Below are 18,140 nucleotides of genomic sequence, written 5' to 3'. Positions count from 1 at the left end.
GGGGGGCTTTTTATTTTAATAGGGCTATTATATTAGGTGTAATTCGTTTAAATATCTGTAATTTGTTTATTATTTTCTGTAATTTAGTGTTTTTTGTACTTTAGCTAATTTTATTTAATTTAGGTAATTGTATTTAATTTAGTTAATTTATTTAATTATAGTGTAGTGTTAGGTGTCAGTGTAACTTAGGTTAGGTTTTATTTTACAGGTAAATTTGTCTTTATTTTAACTAGGTAGTTATTAAATAGTTAATAACTATTTAATAACTATTCAACCTAGTTAAAATAAATACAAACTTGTCTGTAAAATAAAAATAAACCCTAAGCTAGATACAATGTAACTATTAGTTATATTGTAGCTAGCCTAGGGTTTATTTTACAGGTATTTAGTTTTAAATAGGAATAATTTAGTTAATGATAGTAATATTTATTTCGATTAATTTAAATTATATTTAAGTTTGGGTGTGTTAGGTTTAGGGTTAGACTTATGTTTAGGGGTTAATAACTTTAATATAGTGGCGGCGACTTTGGGGGTGGCAGATTAGGGGTTAATAAGTGTAGGCAGGTGGTGGCGACATTGGGGCAGCAGAGTAGGGGTTAATAAATATAATGTAGGGTTCGGCGATGTTGGGGGCAGCAGATTAGGGGTTCATAAGTATAATGTAGGTGGTGGCGGTGTCCGGAGCGGCAGATTAGGGGTTAATAATTATAATTTATGTGTCGGCTATGTCAGGGCGGCAGATTAGGGGTTAATAAGTGTAAGATTAGGGGTGTTTAGACTCAGGGTTCCTGTTAGGGTGTTAGGTGTAGACATACATTTTATTTCCCCATAGGAATCAATGGTTCTGCGTTAAGGAGTTTTACACATACAGTAAAAAACAGACAAAGTATCAGCGCTACTGGTATATAGAAAATGAATAGATATAATTAGTATAAAATCCAATATAGGTTAATTAAGCAATATGGGACCTAAGTGGCTTGCTGTTGATAAAATAAACTAGCTTAAATAAATAACTAGCAAATACAAAATCTACACAGCAAAGTTCCAAAGCAATATTGTAATTGAGTCCCACGTTTTATAAAGAAGGCATATATTTTGGTTTGTCCTCACCAAACAAATGGTGTGTGCTGCTCTTCCCAGGGTGTATCACACCAAATCCCTTAGGTAAACGAATGAACTGATAAACAAGAAGAGGAGAGTGCAACTGGACTCAGGTGCAGTTTATTTCAACAATTAAAACAAGAATGGTTAAAATCGTCAAATGGCAAGTAAATGTGCGTACCAAATATAACAATTAAAATTTAATGAGAGTTGGGTAACACAAGGAGCTAAGCCTAAACTACCGTGGCGCCCAAATCATGATGAACATGTATTTAATAACCAGCATTTTTTAGGAGGTACCCCCTGGAAACAGGGGAAACCCCAAAGAATCAGGTTTCAAAGCAATCATGGGGAACAAGAAATAGAGAAACAAAGAAATCCAAAAAGATGCCTAGAATCAAACGAGGAGTCAGGGGAGGAAAGAGATTTAGAAATCAGAAACAGAAAAAGAGGGAGATAGAAAATGGTAAAAAAAGAAATTTTCAATCTTTCTAGTAAAACCTTCACTGAAAATGAATACAAACTTTTAAGGAAAGGGCTCAATTTTGCCCCTAAAACATTTGTCAATAAGTTTGAAACCTATATGGATATTCAAAAACTTATTAGAAAATTAACTTTACAACGTTATTTTCTTATTAAAAATAACAATAAATCTAAGGGAAATAATACCCCCAATGACAGATTAGATCATAATGATATATCATTGTTTCTTACCTTAAGGGAATTGGAAAATGATCAAAATGCTCATATTCAGGAGAATTTATTTTTAAATACACAAGATATGGTTACAGAGGAAATCTTAGAGTTCAGTATACTTAAGGAAAAGAATTTAATTACACATAGTGGTTTGAAGAAACAGTCAACTTTCTACCCTGTATACAATCAAGGGGAATATATATATATTTATTTAACAAATTAGTCTGTGAGGACATGGAGAATAAGCTAGAAAAGAATAAAAAAAATGCATCCTAAACAAAATAATTTAACTTTAGAAGAAAAGACCTCCCTCAAAAATTTAACTGAAGACACAAACCTAATCTTTAGAGCTGCTGATAAGGGAGGAGGCTTAGTAGTACAAGATCGTAAAGACTATCTTAAAGAAGCTTATAAATTGCTAGGGGACATTAATACTTATAAAAAAATAAATAAAAAATAACATTTGATCCCACAATAAAATAGAATAAGAAACTGGTGGAAGTCCTAACTAAAGCTAGGGAATCAAATATTATTAATAATGAGGAGTATAATTATATACATATACCGAACCCAAAGGTGGCAATTTTTTACCACCTACCTAAAGTCCATAAGGATAGACTAAATCCACCCGGGAGACCAATAGTCTCAGGTATAGGATCCTTATGTAGTAATTTATCAAAATATATTGATCATTACTTACAGCCAATGATGCCTAACATAAAAGCTTATTTGAAAGACACTACTGACGTTATAAAAAAAATTGAGGGTCAGAAGTGGGAGGTAAATAATTTATGGATCACTTGTGACGCTACAGCTCTATACACCAATATACCACACAGAAAAGGTACGGAAGCTGTTATTAATCAGCTTAAACTTAAAAGTGATCTTATACAGGAATATAAAGAATTTATTGGTGAAGGTATACAGTTTATTTTAAACCACAATTATTTTTATTTTGAAGGGATATTTTACGAGCAAATAAATGGCACAGCGATGGGGACAACTTTTGCCCCATCCTATGCCAATATCTATATGGCAGAATTTGAGGATGTTTATGTGTGGAACAATAATCCATATATAAAAAATATTAAAAAATACTATAGGTTCATTGATGATATCATAGTCCTGTGCTAGGGGAATCAACATGAGGCAGAGAATTTCATCAAACACCTCAATAATAATAACAGCAATCTTACTTTCACAGGAAAAATCTCTAACGATCAAATAGAATTCCTAGACCTTATCCTCTTTTCAGATAATAATATAGTCCAAGTAACCAACTTTAGAAAACCAACGGATACAAATAGTTTTTTAAAAGCAGACAGTGGCCACTTACAAACCTGGAAACGGAATATACCATATGGACAATTCCAGAGGCTAAGAAGAAATTGTTCAAAAATAACGGACTATAAGAAAGAGGCTAGTATCCTAACAGATAAATTTATTGAGAAAGGCTACCCAGTAGATTTAGTACAAAATACAAATGAGAAGGTACTAAATATGAATAGAGGGGATCTTATTGAATATAAAAAGAAAAATCAGATAAATAAGGATCTAGGTGACCAAAATCAAACTAACGTTAGATTTATCACTACATATAGTGAGAACCATAGGGATTTCCAAAAAATATTGAATAAACATTGGAGTATCTTATTAAAAGACCCTATATTAGGCTCATGTATAGGTAATAAACCTCAGTGTGTCTATAAGAGGAACCACAATTTAAAAAATATGTTAGCACCAAGTAAACTAAGAGAACACCGTCCACTAAAAGACAATAGTAATATGTGGTTATCATTGAGGAAAGGATTGATTAAATGTAGAAAAAAAGATTGCAGCACTTGCCCATATGTTAATAATGAAGATGTCTTTTATAATTATAATACAACTAAAACTTTTAAATGTAGAAATAGCTGTACATGTGATAGTACCTATGTAGTCTATCAAATTACCTGTAAATGTGAAAAAATCTATATTGGTAGAACAAAAAGAAAATTGAAATATAGAGTATCAGAACATATAAGGAATATAAAAAATGCCTTTGAAAACCATAGTGTCTCAGAACACTTTAGAATTGCACATAACAGTAATCCTGAAGGTCTAACTATTAAAGTTTTGGAATGGGTAGCCCCGAACAAACTTGATCATAATAGATTAAGAAAGAGAGAGACATACTGGATTTATACCCTAAAAAGCTTACATCCAGATGGTCTAAATATTGACCTAGATATTCAGGCATTCCTACTATAAAGTGCCATATTCTATAGGCCTCTGTACTGCATAAAAGATGAGGTTTAGTGTATATATATGTTTTCACATTAATCTACAGTGCTAAACTGAATCATTATGCACTATTATGTTTATGTTTTACATATAAAAAAGTTTTTTTAGATTTTTAGACTTTATTATATTGTATATATCTTTTATTCAATGTGCTTTTTAAAAAAAACCTCTTCATTTCTTATAAACACTGGACATCAATTTTACTCATACAAATCATGTATATGAAGCCAAGCAAGATATAACTTTATTTAATCTCTCCATATCATGAATACATTAGATAAATAGGGCTTTTAGGATACACTTTTTAAAATATTCAAAATATTTAATACACAAACTCAAATAGTTAATATTATTTAAAATGTACTTTTTACTCGTTATTTTGAATTACTGTTTTAAAAGTGTTGTTCTGAATTTTATATGCATTTTTTTCCTGTGTAAGTTATGATCAAAGACTGTAACATATTTTATTTATCTTTTATTAATTGCAATTTTTTAGAGTGTGCACTGTATTACATATATAGTAACATTTTGTGCATTTAGTTATGTGTTTAAATGGTGTTTTTATCTTTATGCTGGCAAACCAATCAGAGACTCACTAACTCTTTATAAAGTAGAGCTTGCTGGTAACCCATAGCAACCTCTTGAAAAAGTTCCCTCGTTAGGGAACGAAACGGCCGTCGAGGATCTATGAACTTGTGATACATTGTATCTCTGCTTTTGAGTAACAGAGACTTCCGGCTAGAACCGGAACCGGCTTTCCGACAGGGCACCTAACAACTGATCAGTGATCCACACGCACTCCAGAACGCTCAGCTAAGGACTTATGTGCTGTGACTGGAGCGTTTAGGAAACCTGGAAAGCGGTAATCTGTGGACATCTATAAAGACCTTTTTACATGCACTTTTAATTGTTATATTTGGTACGCACATTTACCTGCCATTTGACGATTTTAACCATTCTTGTTTTAATTGTTGAAATAAACTGCACTTGAGTCCAGTTGCGCCCTCCTCTTCTTGTTTTTCAGTTAAGGAGTTTTACGCTGCTTTTTTGCAGGTGTTAGACTTTTTTTCAGCCGGCTCTCCCCATTTATTTCTATGGGGAAATCGTGCACGAGCATGTTACACCAGCTCACCGCTGACTTAAGCAGCGCTGGTATTGGAGTGCAGTAATGAGCAAAATTTTTCTCAACGCTCACTTCTTGCCTTTTAACGACGGGTTTCTGAAAACTCGTAATACCAGCGCTGTAGCTAAGTGAGCGGTGATTCAAAAATGCTTGTTAGCACCGCACAGCCTCTAACGCAAAACTCGTAATCTGGGCCTTAGTTTATTGATCTGGTCTCAGTTTAATTAATAGATAAAACAAAACTAAAAGGATTCAGGTTTTATATGTATTATCCTTTGCAAATGATATAATTCAGAGTGTTATTAAATTGCACACATTGCCCCGGCAAAGTTGGTAACTATTGATGTCGCGAACATAAAAATTTGGGTTCGCGAATGGCGAACGCGAACTTCCACAACTGTTCGCGAACGGGCGAACCGGGCAAACCGCCATAGACTTCAATAGACAGGCGAATTTTAAAACCCACAGGGACTCTTTCTGGCCACAATAGTGATGGAAAAGTTGTTTCAAGGGGACTAACACCTGGACTGTGGCATGCCGGAGGGGGATCCATGGCAAAACTCCCATGGAAAATTACATAGTTGATGCAGAGTCTGGTTTTAATCCATAAAGGGCATAAATCACCTAACATTCCTAAGAATCCTAAATTGTTTGGAATAACGTGCTTTAAAACATCAGGTATTATGTTGTATCGATCAGGTAGTGTAAGGGTTACGCCCGCTTCACAGTGACAGACCAAACTCCCCGTTTAGCGCACCGCAAACAACCGCAAACAGTCCATTTGCACAACCAAAATAATTATTTTTCATATGTTTTTGGTGTTAATCAAGGGTCTAAATACTTTCACAGGCCAAAAAAAGATGCAAGATGAATAAAATGTAAAGCATAAAGGGACATGAAACCCAAAATGTTTCTTCCATGATTCAGATAGAGAATAAGAATTTAAACAACTTTCCAATTTACTTCTATTATTTAATTTGATTCCTTCACTTGTTATACTTTATGCTGAAAGTTTCATCTAGGCAAGCTCCTGAGCAGTAGAGAACCTAGCTTTGAGCTGTTGATTGGTGGCTGCATATATATATCGATTGTGATTGGCTTACCCATGTGTTCAGTTAGAAACCATTAGTGCATTGCTGTTCCTTCAACAAATGATACCACAAGAATGAAACAGATAAGATAATAGAAGTACTTTAGAAAGTTGTTTAAAATTGTATTCTGTATCTGAATCATGAAAGAAAATGTTGGGTTTCATGTCCCTTTAATATATAAATAAAGAATCTAATTGTAAGCTTTGTTCTCTTAGGCTATCACCCTTATTTTTGTGAGCTTACAGGTTATAGGTAGGAACACCATTTTTTAAAAGAAAACAAAAGAGAGGGAAGAGAGCTCTCCATTCTCATTTACATTCAGCAACTTTGTCATTAAGATTTAGGCGCATATTTATCAAGCTCCGTATGGAGCTTGATGCCCAGTGTTTCTGGCGATCCTTCAGGCTTGCAGGAAACAGAAGTTGTTCCATAACCTGTCCATCTGCTCTGTATTCGATCGGGTTGATTGCCCCCCCCCCTGCGAATCGGCAGGCGGCAGGATTGCACCAGCAGTTCACAAGAACTGCTGGTGCAATGATAAATGCCAACAGCGTACATGATCCGCAATATTGGATTATGTCCACTCGCACAATAATAAATAGGTCCCCAAGTTTCTAGGTTTTTTTCTATCCTCTCCTTTCTCATTTTTTTTATTACCCTTGTCTCACCTCACAGTATGAGTATCTAAAACCACATTTAAACAATCCTTGCATTTTTAGATATCTTATTGTATTTAAAACCTCATATCTCAGATATTTCTATAATATATTAAACTTTATTGTAATTTTAGCTTTCCTATAAACAAACAAACAAAAAAAAAGAGATGACAATTTCTTAAATGTTGTTCCTGTTTCATATTGGACCTAATATCCATGTTTGCCTATGTGCAGGGTTCCTTCTAGGTTGTCCATGAATGTTTGGTACATTTTTTTACTGTTGTGCCAGAGCATTAAACTAAATAAGAACCCCTATTTATGTTTAGTATTATTCCAGCTTTGAAACCTGATAGTTGATGAAAAGACTTTAGTCATCAATTAAAATATTTAATTTTTTATATACAATTATTTAAGCAATAATAATAATAATACTATTTTCCTAAATGGAATGGAGGACAGATTATTTGACTGAACTATTTAACTGTTTTGGGACACACTACAAAAGCCTTTTCTGTTTTTCACTCAAGTGCTGACCTGTAAATTATATTATATATCTATAGATATACTGTATATCTGCATGAATATATACAGGTGAAACTCGAAAAATTAGAATATCGTGCAAAAGTAAATTTATTTCATTAATGCAACCTAAAAGGTGAAACTAATATATGAGATAGACACATTACATGCTAAGCAAGATAGTTCAAGCCGTGATTTGTCATAATTGTGATGATTATAGCTTACAGCTCATGAAAACCCCAAATCCACAATCTCAGAAAATTAGAAGATTGTGAAAAGGTGCAATATTCTAGGCTCAAAGTATCCCATTCTAATCAACTATTTAAGCCATAACACCTGCAAAGGGTTCCTGAACCTTTAAATGGCCTCTCAGTCTGGTTCAGTAGGAATCACAATCATGGGAAAGACTGCTGACCTGACAGTTGTGCAGAAAACCATCATTGACACCCTCCATAAGGAGGGAAAGCTTCAAAAGGTAAATGCAAAAGAAGTTGGGTGTTCCCAAAGTGATGTATCAAAGCACATTAATAGAAAGTTATGTGGAAGGGAAAAGTGTGGAAGAAAAAGGTGCACGAGCAGCAGGGATGACCGCAGCCTGGAGAGGATTGTCAGGAAAAGGCCATTCAAAAGTGTTGGGGACTTTCACAAGGAGTGGACTGAGGCTGGAGTCAGTGCATCAAGAGCCACCACACACAGATGGATCCTGGAAATGGGCTTCAAATGTCGTATTCCTCATGTCAAGCCAACAACGTCAGAAGCGTCTTACCTGGGCAAATGAAAAACAGACCTGGTCTGTTGCTCAGTGGTCCTCTTTTCTGATGAGAGCAAATTTTGCATCTCATTTGGAAACCAAGGACCCAGAGTATGGAGGAAGAATGGAGAGGCACACACTGCAAGATGCTTGAAGTCCAGTGTGAAGTTTCCACAGTCTGTGTTGATTTGGGGAGCCATGTCATCTGCTGGTGTTGGTCTACTGTGCTTCATTAAGTCCAGGGTCAACGCAGCTGTCTACCAGGAGATTTTGGAGCACTTCATGCTTCCTTCCGCAGACAAGCTCTATGGGGATGCTGACTTCATTTTTCAGCAGGACTTCTCACCTGCCCACACTGCCAAAAGCACCAAAACCTGGTTCAATGACTATGGGATTACTGTGCTTGATTGGCCAGCAAACTCGCCTGACCTGAACCCCATAGAGAATCTATGGGGCATTGCCAAGAGAAAGAAGAGAGACATGAGACCGAACAATTCAGAAGAGCTGAAGGCCGGTATTAAAGCATCCTGGTCTTCCATAACACTTCAGCAGTGCCACAGGCTGATAACTTCCATGCCGCGCCACATTGAGGCAGTAATTGCTGCAAAAGGGGCCCAAACCAAGTACTGAGTACATACAGTATGCATGCTTATACTTTTCAGAGGTCTGATATTGTTCTATGTACAATCCTTGTTTGATTGATTGCATGTAATATTCTAATTTTCTGAGATTGTGGATTTGGGGGTTTTATGAGCTGTAAGCCATAATCATTACAATTATGACAAATCACGGCTTGAACTATCTTGCTTTGCATGTAATGAGTCTATCTCATATATTAGTTTCACCTTTTAAGTTGCATTAGTGAAATAATTCAAATAATTCAAATTTTTCGAGTTTCACACACACACACACACACACACACACATATATATATATAAATAATAATTGAAGAACATATGTATTTCAAGTATTTGTAATAAGCAAAACAAACAATCCCCCCATATATATGTTTAAAAATTATATTGGATATTTCAAATTATTTGACTGGGAAGAGTGCAAAAGTGTATGAATATATATACAGGTGGCCCTCGTTTTACAACGGTTCAATTTACACCATTTCAGAATAACAACCTTTTTTTTCCAGTCATGTGACTGCTATTAAAAAGCATTGAGAAGCAGTTCATTTATTAAAATGGCCAGTAGGTGGAGCTGTCCTCTTGTGTTGCAGCAAAGCCAAGCAAGCTGACATTAATCAGTTTAACCAGACCTGAGCTATCAAGCAGATTTCAAAGGAACAGGATCTTCCTGTATATAAATCAGTCCAGATTGGAATGCATAGAAATAACTGTTTGCAGAAAAATGCAAGTGAAGTCTGTGTTGTATGATTATTTTATTAGGTTTATAATGCTGTTTAGCAAATGTTTTTGTTCATTTAACTTAGTTTAATTATATATTCTGTATTGTGTGATTATTTTATTAGGTTTATAATGCTGTTTAGCATTTAAAGTCTTCATTTCAAAGCTTTAAAAATAATGTATTAGGTGTTACTTATGACAATTTTGAGAGGGGCCTGGAACCTATATGTCTCACTTCCTATTGACTTACATTATAAACTGGGTTTCAATTTACAACGGTTTTGATTTACAACCATTCCTTCTGGAACCTAACCCCGGCGTAAACTGAGGGCTACTTGTATATATATATATATATATAGCATACAGAGAGAGAAGCGCTCTACCAGGAACGAACAACAGCTCAGTGGCTTGTTCTATGGCGATTTACCACCCGGAAGCAGCCTCTTTTAGACCAGTGTGCTTTTCACAGAAGAAAACTTTCCTGAAGTATATCAGTCTGATCCCGCCAAGTAAGGTCAGTCCAGCCCCGAAATACCAGGCAATTCTCCTCTGAACAAGGAACATGACAACCCCAGACGATCGTTTCGGCCTCCTATGGGCCTCGTCAGTGAGGTGCAGCCACATTCCTCTAAGCACACTGGGCAAGGAGTCCACGTCTGGTTTCCCCCATCACCCATAGGGAGACTTCCCCAGGGTCATAATAATTTGCATACAGAGAGAGAAGCGCTCTACCAGGAACGAACAACAGCTCAGTGGCTTGTTCTATGGCGATTTACCACCCGTATACTGTATATATATATATATATATATTTAAAAATAAATATTTATATATATATGTATACATATATATACACAGGTATATATATATATATATATATATATATATATATATATATATATATATATGCGTGTCTATATATTTGAATGTGTGTATTCATATATGTATTTATATATGTATACATGTGTATTTATGTGTTTATATGTATCTGCTCACATACATACATATATACACATAAACACATAAATACACATGTCCTAATAGCTTGAAATATTATTATTATTATCGGTTATTTGTAGAGCGCCAGCAGATTCTGCAGCACTAAATATGCAATATATTTTTCATTAATTTTTAATATGTTTTAATGTTTTTCGAATTTAAATACTTGAAAATATTGCATTCTTCACTTAGAAGAACTGGTTTAGATAGTTGGCGCTATTTGCAATAGTGAGATCATTCAGACTCATGGTGAGACAGTAATCCTCGGGAGGACCCAAAAAGAAGACTTTTTACAAATACGTTATTTATTTTATATACTAAGATGCTGATGTTCTTTTTGGCCTACTAAACATTTGTAATAAATTTCCTTGAATCTAGTACGCACCGTGATTTATATGTGGTTCATTACTTTACAATGACCATTTCTTTTTACATATATATAATCAAATGTAGGATAAGTTCCAGGGATTGTTTATTAGGATCCTTTTTCTTATATGTACTCAATATATTTTACATTAGCCTGAACCTATATTTTGTATTCTGTGTTCATTAATACTAGTTATTCTGCTATTATTTCTTAAATTAGCCAAACAACATTGTTCAAATATTTTTAACGTGCTACAATATTATTTCTGTGTCCCAGTGTCATTTTCACATTAATTCAGTATTCAGAAGATATCTAGTAATACATTATACATCATTTTGGAACATAACATATTTAGAAGCATTTTAACAACTGCATATGACCAGAATGGGGCTAATTTGTCTTCCTCTTATTTATTTTGTTGATATTATAATTACAGAATGGTTAACTCTGTAAATCCATTATACTAATGAATGTTCATTCCTACTTTTCTTTTGAATATTTATTTACTTTTTACTATCAATCATGTATATAATGGTTTTATTTAGCTTGCCTAGACTTTAAATGTATTTCCTTTATTTTATCTACATGACGAATGAGGCAGATTTGCTCAGCTACTCTACATTATTATTATGATGATATAGACTAGTCTCATGGAAATGTCACCTAAGCTGACCTATTTTTCACAGACCAAGCAGAAATAAAACATCTTAACATTTTAAAGTGCCCTTATGTAAGTTGAGCAACATTAAAAGTAAAACCAATATATATGTGTACTGCCTGCATCAAGTGATTACTGCTCACTTTTAAACCGCATCCTAAACTGATTGTAGCAATTATCTTTTAATTTAACCCATTTCCTTTTGAGCATTATCTAGAAGCAAGAGGAAAACAGATCCTGACTGTCTGCAGGTGTTCTGTTTTCCAAGTCACTTGCAGGAAAATAGGCTGCTCTGCCTCACAGACTCATTTATTTCTGCTAATGCGATGCACCATTGGAAGGCATCCAGTCATCTGCAATGTTCTCTGAACAGTAATAAGAAGATTAGCACTATCTGAATTAACGCTGGAAATGCATCTATTCTATGTATAGGTAGATATACTGTATATAATATATATTTGTATAAATTCAACATCAGCTGATAATCAATTTAATATGTCTAAAGCCTGACAAAATAAACTTTAGCATTCATTTTAAAATTAAACAGGATGCCACTGCACTGCCCTGTAGGCTACAGCACCATACAGACCAATATCTACCACAAAGCTATGCTGTTTGCTTTTACTGAACATGCAGGAATTATATCAAAATAATGCAACATTAAAACGTTATATATCAGCAAACACTGCAATGCATCACAGCAAAATGACATGAGTTGAAATCCCTTTTAAAGTTTAAACATCCCCTTTGTATTCTATGGGGCATATGTATCAAGCTCCAAATGGAGCTTGATGACCCGTGTTTCTGGCGAAACAGCAGTTATGAAGCAGCAGTCACAAAGACTGCTGCTCCATAACTTGTCCGCCTGCTCTGAGCAGGCGGACAGACATCGCCGGAAATCAACCCGATCGAGTACGATCGGGTTGATTGACACCCCCTGCTGGCGGCCCATTGGCTGCGAGTCTGCAGGGGGCGGCGTTGCACCAGCTCTTGTGAGCTGCTGGTGCAATGCTGAATACGGCAAGCGTATTGCTCACCATATTCAGCGAGGTCTGTCGGACCTGATCCGCACTGTCGGATCAGGTCCGAAAGACCTTGATAACTAGAGGCCTATGTGTTTATTTGCTTAATTCAAATATAAGCTTCTCAGTGTAATTACTAATTTACATATGTGTTCCTGACGCTATCTCTGAGATGATTCTTAAAATGGACATGAAACCCCTCTACTCCTCAGAATAAAAGTACCACATTTTATTGCAATCAACTGCAGACCAAAAGGTAATGAAAGCCTTATGTGCTGGTGATGTCTCTCGCAGTCATGGGCCATGTCGGAATCTCACTCTAATTCATTCATGTATGTGTTAGAATATTTCAAATTAGGAACACAAAACCATTAGTACCTCTTTCATTTGTACACCCTGGAATTCTTACTTTATCTGCAACAAGTATTTAGCCATGAACTTTAAATTACTAACTCTCACTAAGCTCTGGCTCAACAATGTCTGCCTAGGCTGTTGCACTGTCACTGTCCTTGCATTGCTGAGCAGCAGTGAAGAAAATCTAACTGCCTAGGGACACGATTACTAGCTCGGTCGCTTCCACAAAGAGCTTGCAAGGCAAGCGCATCTCCACTTTTTCCACTCTGGGTGGTAAGACTATGCAATTAGACTGGAATATTAGCCTAATTGTTCAATATCCAGCTATGGGGAAAATTTTGCTGATTTGGACTTACCCCAATGTGTAGATTAGCGGATTAGTCTACATAATACTGGGACACAATTTATACTTACAGTTTATACTGTAGATGCTGAACTTCCTAAATTCACAATAAGGAACTTTTGTTTTCTCCCTCCAGTTGGCAGTTGACCTAAGCTCATCTCGCTATCAGACAAAAAGACTCCTTAAATTCATCTATGTGACAGTTAATACTTGAATGCATTTATTTAGCTCTGCATATAATGCAACATGTAAAGGTACAAAATCTACAAGTCTAATCTTAGTGATAGATGCTTTTAATATTGCACTGTATAGTTATAACACATGTTGGATAGATATTGTGAAGCTTAACCTAGATAGATCTAACTTTAGGCTAGATGTTATCACACCCGTTATAGCTCACTGAAGCGTTGTACACTTGTAAGGATATATAACCAATTTTCTTCCATGTTGTCACTTTTGCATTTTGTAACCTGTCAGCATTTCTAAGCTAACACTGAACTATTCGTTTAGTCCGTGGGTTTCTCCCTGCCAGCGGCCAGAACAGGGAGAACTTTAGGAGGTGAAGTAGTTATCTCAGATTTCTAGACTAAATATTGAAAATTGTTGTGTGATTTATCTTTTCTATAGTCTTTATTGATCCTATAACTGTTAAAATGCAGTGGAAGCAAACAACCTCTTTATGCAAGTTAATAGACAGTACTTACAACAATCATCTCCTATTGTTTTTTTTCATTTTGAGCTATCTACCACACTAACGGCTAGATTACGAGTTTGGTGTTAGCCTTAAAAAGCAGCGTTAAGGGGTCCTAACGCTGCTTTTTAATGCCGCTGGTATTACAAGTTTGGCAGGTAAAGGTGTAATGCTTACTTTTATTCTGAGACTTTTCCATACCGCAAATCCCTTTACGTCAATTGCGTATCCTATCTTTTTAATGGGATTTTCCTAACGCTGGTATTACAAGTCTTGGAAGAAGGGAGCGATACAGCCTCTGAGAGGATTGATCAACACAGAGGTTGAGAAAAAGGAATGCATATGTATAGCACTTAACTCTCCCTGTATATTGGTCGGTTTAACATCAAAAACTGGAGGTGTACTTGAGGTGATATATTTAAAATATAACCTTTATTGGTTTAATTAAAATGTAGAACACACACAAAAAACAACACACAATTAAAATTACAAAAGAGTTTAAACCTAAAGAACAATATGTGATGTAGTATCCATTGGTGGGTTGAAGTGGATTATGGAGAGTTACTTTCTCTAGAGTTGGGAAAACACCCAAATGAGTACAAATTATTGTGATGCTCTTATATAGTAGTTGGATATGTGGACAATTGTCAGGTATTATAATCTGAACCTCAAAAGGTTCAGATATTGCATATATAGGACTCTGTATTGTAAGTGTGATAACACACAATTTTATTGGTGTATTGAGGATTGTGAAACAATCCATCAATCACAGGATATATAATTGATTATGTGATGTTAGGGTAGTTGAAATAACAAGAGAATTATATGATCACCAAATGGTGTAGATTGTCAATAATAAACTCAGATCTCACTCATTTATCTTTTAATCGATTTTATTATCTAGAAATTTTGAAATGGTCACTTGTCAGTGGCTCATTAAAGAGAATTTAAATATCTGAACTATTATTTGGAAATTCCATTGATTTCAAATGTCTTGGAATTGAAAAGAGATCACTTGTCAGTGGCTCATTATTAGAGAAATGTGTTGTCATATAGGTATGGAACGATCACTTGTCAGTGGCTCGTGGATCCTGTATCATTTTAATTTATACAGCAAGCACTCGTTTTTGTTGTAAAGTCTAGATAGTATTCTTAGTTTTCCAGACAATTATAAATTATATCTCAAGTCTTTTACTTGGCATGGTAATGATTTGTGTTTTAAACATATCCCACAATACTATGGGTTATAAACTCTTATAAAGATTATAAAAATTATATCTAGAGTCTTGTACTTGACATGTTAATGATTGGTGTTTTAAACATATCCCACCATACTATGGGTTATACACTCTTAACAATGATATCATTTAGATGTATCCATGATTTCAATCTCTTGAAATTGTAAAATGGTCACTTGTCAGTGGCTCTTTTTATTGAAAAAATATATTGTTTTGCAAATCTAAGGAGGTCACTTGTCAGTGGCTCACAAATACCATATCATCTTGCTTTATAGCACATACTAACCATTTATTGTGAAATACATTTGTGTTAAAGTGCACCTTTATGTTGTTTATGTGACCAAAAAATTGCAAGTTCCCTAGACAATCTTGCATAAAAAAATTATCTGGTAGATCGATAATTTGCAGATAATTGTTAAAGAGTGTATCTGCAATATATATTTTTATCAAAACAATAATTTCAGTGTGGGAAAGATTCCCACAGTACTATGGGTTTTGCACTGATGAATAGGGGTATATTAATGTGAAGGGTTAAATATATTGCATTCGGTTAATATATTGGTTGATGCTGAACTGGATTCAAATAATATATTACAAAAAAGTGTTTGCTTTAGTTACTTAAACATAATAAGTTCACATATAGTTTTATTTCTGTTGCTAAGTTGCAGCTTGTAAAAATCACTTAGATTAAATTACACAGGAGATTAGAACTTGGTGAGCCACTATTCATGCTATATAGAATTTGCTACAGTTACTCTTATTTGAATCAAAGTGTGGGCTCCACAGTTAGAGATCAGTGTTTGTACACCTGTGTTTAGTAAATTAATTAAACTGTCCACAATTCTAAAGTAGCGACTACACAAGTAGTAAGTTATCTATAGTTGCCTCTAGAGAAGTAATATGCTTTGGAATATACCTACTTAAAATAACTAAGTTGTGAGAAAGGTTCTCCGCTCACTATAATCATTAACCACTGAACCCAGTATTCAGAATTGTAAGGATAAATTAGAACCTATAGGTTCTTAGTTGAAAATACACATAATTCTATTGTTCTATTATTTTAAAAGTCTATGGATGATACTTGAATTCAACTGTTATTAAACTCTTAAACTAGATTAAAAATTAAATGAGGGTTGAAAGGAGTTCAACACCCTCCCCTGACATGTTTCGCCGTCTTAGTAGCGGCTTTTTCGAAGGTCACTTTCTTGATATGTCCATTGATGAGAGCGATGAACATAATCTATTAATATTGGAGTTATTACAGTTTTTTCTGACAAAAAATTTCTTCCTGTTCAACAACAAATTCTATCTTCAAACACAGGATACCGCAATGGGTACAGCATGTGCTCCCACCTATGCCAACCTATTTCTAGGCTGGTAGGAGCAAACCATTGTATTCACAGACATCAATAATCAATATATCGATAATATCCCTTTATGGATTAGATATATTGATGACATTATGTTTTTATGGGAAGGTACCTTAACAGAACTGGATACGTTTCTTGAGATACTCAATCAAAACAATCTGAACATCAGATTAACTTATGAAAAAAGCTTAACCCAAATTGCCTTTTTAGATCTATTAATTATCAAAGAAAGTGATGGATCTGTAAGCACAGACCTTTTTAGGAAAAAAACAGCTACCAACAATGTACTATTCGCTACCAGCGCTCATTCTTCCAACACCACAAAGTCCCTCCCAGTAGGAGAATTCCTAAGGATAAGACGTAACTGCTCAAATGAAAAAACATTTAAAATCAGAGCACAGGAATTGGAAAATAGACTACTATACAGAGGATATAGTAAAAGATCGATAAAAAAAGCCAGAAAAAGATCCTACCAAACCCCACGAGCAGACTTATTGAAAGTTAAAAATAAGATCTCAGATAACAAAACAAGACTGATTCTAACTCATAATGATCAATCCAACAAAATTGCTGATATAATCCAAAAGCACTGGTACATACTTCAAGAAGATCAACAACTAAAGAACTACATTGGAGATAGAGCTGACATAGGGTATAGAAGAACAAGAAATCTTAAAGAAATACTTAGCCCTAGTCACTACGTCAAACAAAGCCACCAATGTAAAGTTACCGAAACAGGGTCATTTCCATGTGGTAGCTGCTCAAGAAGAAAAAGATCATTATTGACAGATTTGGTAATCAACATCTCATCAGATCTTATATAAGCTGCAATATGATGGGAGTCATCTATGCTCTTCAATGTACATGTCCTCTAACCTACATAGGTATGAGGACCAGAAAACTCCATACAAGAATTATGGAACATCTCCGTAATATTCGAAACGCACCCAATGATGTGATTAAAGAAAGAAAAATTACTTCTGTAGCCTCACATTTTCTGAAACATCACCAATCTAAAACCTCAGAGCTACAATGTTATGGCGTACAAAAACTATCATTAGGCCTAAGAGGTGGTGATTTGGAGAATTCATTATTAAAGATAGAAACCAGATGGATCAATCTGATGAATTGCGTACACCCCAAAGGCCTAAATGAGCAGAATAATTAATCTATGTTCATTTAAACAGCCTTTACATTATTACTTCTAGGCTAAAAATTATGAAACATCTAAATTATTATCAGGTCCCAATTCCGAAGGAGAATCGGAGTATTCAATACCAACGGATAGAAATAACACTGATATATTTGACTAAGTCCAAAAAATAACATAGTAATCATTTTTATTTCCAGCCAAATAAATGGTATTAAAGTATTTAGGTCAACAATACAATGAAGAACAACATATACAATTTGATATGACCATAATTTGAATTATGTCAGATATCAGATATACACCCAATTACAGTATTTTATTACTCTTCTTTACAATTCCAATTCATTCACATTCTCTCACTTTCACGTCCTC

This window comes from Bombina bombina, chromosome 3 (genome assembly GCF_027579735.1).
Source record: "Bombina bombina isolate aBomBom1 chromosome 3, aBomBom1.pri, whole genome shotgun sequence".
In the NCBI taxonomy this organism is placed as follows: Eukaryota; Metazoa; Chordata; class Amphibia; order Anura; family Bombinatoridae; genus Bombina; species Bombina bombina.
Note: the sequence above shows the minus strand (reverse complement) of the source record.